General features: G+C 36.3%; 1 pseudogene; it reads left to right on the top strand.

The window, feature by feature from the left end:
* The first annotated feature begins 821 nt into the window (after window positions 1–821).
* Window positions 822–5,277, top strand: LOC125779156 (adenosylhomocysteinase-like; annotated as a pseudogene).
* Window positions 5,278–6,000: the final 723 nt, after the last annotated feature.

The raw sequence follows: 6,000 nt of genomic DNA, 5'->3' as shown, positions 1-6,000 counted from the left end.
ATAATGGGTCTCAAGTTCACCTCATAACTAAAGAACTAAAAAACAAATTAAAACTTCCTTCCAGGAGAGAATCTGTGACCATTGAAGGAGTTGGTCGAAATAAGATCAATACAAAAGAAAGAGTTAATCTTCATTTAAAATCATTAACAGAATATTTTGAAGCAAATTTAGACACCGTTGTAGTGCAAAAGATTGTGTCCAATGTGCCCACGGAACACATAAAAGTTAAAACAATTCCAGAAAATATAAAGCTGGCCGACCCTTCATTTAATGTTCCGGGTAAGATTGACTTACTATTAAGTGCGGACATATTTTTTGATTTGATAAAAGAAGAAAAGATAATTATTGAAAATATGAATTACAAACTCCAGAACAGTGTGTTTGGGTGGTTGATATATGGATCAACTAACACAAGCTCAAAATTAGCTCACTGTGGTGTTGTAACACATATAAATAAAAAGCTAGATAATCAACGAAAAAAGTATAGGAAAATAGAATCCCTTGAAAGATGTGTTAATAAAACCAAAAAAGAAACGCAGAAATGCTTTCGTAATAATTCAAATTTTTATGCAGATAGTAAATTTGCTGCAGCTTTTCCATTCGAAAAGAAAAATATAAACTTAGGAGATTCTTCTTCACAAACAAAAGGAAGATTAATCTCTCGAGATATAAAATTTAAAAATAATAAACCACGAAAAAGAAATAAATGCCAGGTTTCTTTGGAAAATATTAAAAGTGGTACATTTGTGTTTTTTAAAGAACAAATTATTCCACCAATGCAGTGGAAAAAAGGACGAATTGAAAACGTCATTTTAACCCAAAATTGCAAATGTAGACGTAAGGATAAGCAATGGCACATCATAAAGAGCGATGCACATTGTTTACCCTTTTCCTACTGAAGAAAAAATATGCAAATAATCAATAAAAAGAGATGCGGTCGACTCGAGTTAAAAAAGAAGAAAAATAATAACCTTATTTTTATTTTGTTTGTTAAACTTACTTATAGTTGTACTATGTTTTAAATGTTTAGATATAATAAATATATTTAAAAAAATATTTTTGGAGTGCCTGTTGGGGGTACTTGGACAGCGTGGGATAGAATTATCCACATCGATCTAGTTCAATATTCGGTTGAAAGGCAGCAAAATTCAAGTTCACAGAAATATTTAAAATACTCAACAAGTGAACTCAATGATTTAGCAGCTGCACGACATCATCGCGTTCACGGGGAGGAGGATGAAGGAAGATTGGGTCAATGTCACCCTTCAAAGGATTATTTTACTACTCCTTGTTTGACTTGATGAATGAAGAATACTTATGGTGCATTGAACAGACCTTACTGTTCTCAGATGGTCAGCTCTTGAACTTAATTGTGGTAATTTGACCAACTTAGTGCATGAAAAGTTCCCACGAACCCGAAATGCTTCAAGAGTTTGAGCGAAGAAACTACAACCGGTGTACACAATTTATATGAAATAGTGAAGCAGAGACGGCTCGGTGTGCAAACCATCAACGTCAACGACTCGGTGGCCAAGAGTAAATTCTATAATCTGTATGGTTGTCGCGAGTCGCTAATTGATGGTATTAAATGGATCATTGCTGACAAAGTGTGTTGTGCTGGCAAAGTGTGTTGTGTTACTGGTTATGTGATATTGGCAAAAGTTGTGCATAAGCTCTGCGTAGTTTCGGCGGAATCATTGTTGTCATCGAAATCGATTATATCATTGCCACTCAAGCGGCTATGAAGTAACCACCATGAAGCAAGCATACAAAGAAGCTATCATCTTCGTAACAACAACTGTTTGCAAGGACATTATTACTCGCGCACATTTTGAACACATGCCCAACGATGCGATCGTTTGTAATATTGGTAATTTCGATTGTGAAATCGACGTCGCATTTTTTAATGCAACGTCAAAGAGACAATTATTATCAAAACCCAAGTCGATCGTTATACACTATCCAATGGTCATCATATTATTTTGTGTATCTAAGGACGTCTGGTAAATTTGGGCTTCGCGCACGGTCATCCCAGCTTGAGATGTTCAAACCATCAGAGATCAAGGCTGACAAATACAACGTAGATTTCTATCTGTTGCTGAAAATACTTCGTGAAAAGATCACCAGTTTACACTTGGAGAAATTAACCATTCGACCTGAAAAGTACCGTGATTAAATTCGAAACACTTGGACTTAGAATGACACCACATGATGCATTAAGGCATAAATACTGACAACCTAATCCTATTAATTGCTGTGAAGTCATCGTAAACTAGTCCTACAACGCATCTGTAATTCAGCAAGGCACTAAGGCACTCATTTCCGCTACGACGGTATATCTTACAAAATGAATTATTAATATTAGCAAATGAAAATTATATTAAAAATTTAAAATGTATACAATAAAAAATAACTTATATTAGAAAAATTATTACGAGTTCGATCCGCCAATCTTGTAATTAAAAAATGTAACTAACATGCCCAAAATTTATAAATACTTGAATTATTTTGAAGTGTAAACACTTCAACGTGGGCAGTATGTTCAGATTTCTGAACAGTTCTTAACGGCTACAATTGTAAAGAAGATATTTTTGTAAAGATACAATTGTCATAGTTCAAATATTTATGTTCATTATCGCCAGCGTATACGAATCTAGTCTTAAACGTAGATATCTATTTACAAATACCCATTTTTATCAACAATGTAATAAATGTTCATTTCGGGTATATTGTTTAGTGACCTTAGTATTTAATGTATACAATGTAAAGGACTGTTTGCCCTTGAGATCGCAAATGTTCCTAACGAATAATAGACAAGAAACAATTGTGTCTGCCCTTGAGATCGCAATTGTTCCTAAACTAACAATAGACAAGAAACAATTGTGTTTGCCGTTGAGAACACTTATGTTTAAGATATGTGTACATACTTCGGTATGTATAGTAGATTAGTGTTAAGATGTGTGTATGCACTCAGCATGTGGTGCATACCTGAATTAGGATAAGGAATGCTATAAATAAAGGAGCTCTGGGCAACCAGAGTTGAGTACTATTTTATAACCGAACCCAACGCGTTTCATTTAACAGGAGGAAAATTTAGAAAATAGAGATCGCGCGCGTTATTTCAGGAGTTTGAGGGATTCTACTGATCCATTTGCCCTCAGTGAAAGTAAGTTCATGAAAAATTTCCGACTGCCGCGTGATATTTGCCGGAGTCTAATAGATTTATTGACTTACGGCCTCATGATCAACAAAAGACTTCATTGCCTTTGACCATTAGAGTCCTGGCAACTTTAAATTTCTTTGGTCACGGTTCCTACCAAAAATGTGTAGGTAATAATTGCAACTTGCCAATGAGTCAGTCGTCACTCTCGAGAAGTATGCGGGCCGTGGCCAAACTTATAGTAAAAGTTAAAGGAGAAGAAATAAAATTTCCTAGTTTCTCTGAGGAAGAAAATATAGTCAGAACCGGGTATTTACATACATGTGTATTAAAACAATTGGATTCATCTAAATTCACTGAGTTCAATTTCAGATTTTTCACAAAATACGGAATAAAGAGTACTATAGACGCAATCGACTGTACACATGTTGCAATTATTGCTCCTGCGTCAAATAATATTGAACGTCCCCTTGGCTTATATTTAAATAGGAAGGGCTTCTACAGCATTAATGTCGAAGCGGTATGTTTTGTTGTGTATAAACTTAATAACTGACATACATAAGTTAACTTTCTCAGGTATGTGATCACCGTTTATGCTTCACGTTTCTAAATGCTAAATTTCCGGGTGCGACACATGACTCTGGAATTTGGGCAACTTCTGACCTACGAGAGCATCTCATTCGTCAACACACCAATGACTCTGTAGGGCACCGAAGGGAGTCGTGGCTGATTGGTGACCAAGGTTACCCTTTAGAACCTTGGCTCTTAACACCGGTCGGAAATCCTAGTACTTCTCAAGAGCGAAAGTATAATAAGCTACATTGTACTGCCAGAAATTGTGTTGAAAGAGCGTTCGGAGTTTTAAAATCGCACTTCAGATGTTTGCTGAAGCACCGGGTTCTACATTATTCCCATGAAACGTCCGCATTAATAATAAGCAGTTGTGTTATACTGCATAATATAATTACGAAAGCTGGTATTACCATGGACGCGGTGGACAACGAGGTTGAAGAAGACTCTGACCATGTAGTTAATTCCGGTGACTCTTTGCAGTATACACGAGAAGGTGAAAGGATAAGGGCAAGATATATATCTACACTTTAACACATTATAACACTATACACTACATTACTACTAACAATATGCATATATACACTACACAATGACATTACACATTAACCTACTCCTGTTACATTATCCTTCTATTATTACACAATATAACGACTGCTAACAATATGTGTATACACAAGTCATATGTAAACAGAATATCTAAACAGAAGCACACATCATCGCACTTAAAAGTAACCCCTGCATAGCCTGTGTCAGGCACATGCTAAGCTGCTCGGTCTGAGTCACGACATCTTCAGCTACAGAATAACACAACCAGATATAATTATTAACAACATTGTTTCATTAGTTTAATTCATTAGTTTGAATAATTTATTTTAATAAAAACAAAGTCCATTAACATACATACATATGGATATGTACAGGGTAGGCCATTTAAAGTTGACCCATCTGGCAACGCTGTAACTTTTAACAGCGCTGACAAATCGGCTAATGTCATACCGCGTTAGAAGCGTCATTCGAAGACAATTTATACCATGGAACAGTACACTCCAAAAGAACGCGCTGAAATTGTTCAGCTTTATATTCAAAATAACTTTTCAATTGTGTTAACTCAACGTGCGTTTCGCAAAAAAAATAAAGTGAAAAGTGCTCCAGTTAAGAACACAATTAAGTCTTTATACGCAAAATTTGTGAACACCGGTAATCTCAGTAATGCCAGTCATGCATCCAGACAACGCACAAGACGTTCTGATGAAAATATCGAAGCTGTACGAGCCAGTATTGAGGAGACTCCATCGACATCGAGTTATCGCCGCTCTCAGGAATTAGACATCTCTCGCACCACTCTCCGACGCATAATTCATAAAGATTTGAAGATGTTTCCATATAAAATTCAAATGCCACAAAAACTAAACCCAGCTGATTATCCGCGACGCCTTAATTTTGGCAAATGGGCCATCGAAATGGCTGAAAACGAACTTGACTTTTGGCGAAAACTCATCATGTCAGACGAGGCACATTTCTCGTTGAATGGAGGCGTAAACAAGCAAAATTGCCGATTTTATGCCACCGAAAATCCTCAATTAATTGAAGAACAGCCTCTTTACGACCAAAAAGTAACAGTTTGGTGCGGTGTTTGCGCGAATATGATCATCGGACCGTATTTTTTCGAAGACGATGATGGAGCCACGACAACAGTCAATGGTGAGCGTTATCGAGCCATGATAACGGATTTTGTGATACCCATTATTCGCGAAAATGACATGGATAACTTCTGGTTTCAACAGGACGGGGCTACATGCCATACAGCTCGACCAACAATCAATTTATTGCGACCATTTTTCCCCGGGCGATTGATATCGAAAAATGGTGATGTTGACTGGCCACCGAGATCACCAGATTTGACGCCACCAGACTTTTGTGGGGTTATTTGAAATCCAAGGTATACGCTAATAAGCCAAAGACCTTAGCTCAACTGAAAGCCAACATTCGACGTGAAACAGCCGCCATATCATCCGAAACATTGGCCGAAGTCATGGAAAATGTCAAAAAAAGAGTGAATTTAGCTGTCAAAGCTAAAGGTGCCCATTTACGCGATCTAATTTTTAAATATTAGCTGAAACAAATCCCCTTGGACCAAAATAAATTATTTTTGAAATGAACAAAAAACATTGTTTTCTTTTGTTCTTTTTTGGGGTCAACTTTAAATGGCCTACCCTGTACAAACAAGAAAACTAAAATTTGAAAAATAAGGAATTAAAAAAAATATA

The sequence above is a fragment of the Bactrocera dorsalis genome, chromosome 6 (assembly GCF_023373825.1).
Source record: "Bactrocera dorsalis isolate Fly_Bdor chromosome 6, ASM2337382v1, whole genome shotgun sequence".
Lineage (NCBI taxonomy): Eukaryota > Metazoa > Arthropoda > Insecta > Diptera > Tephritidae > Bactrocera > Bactrocera dorsalis.
The sequence above is the reverse complement of the archived record's forward strand: the minus strand, read 5'-3'. Positions and strand labels throughout refer to the sequence as shown.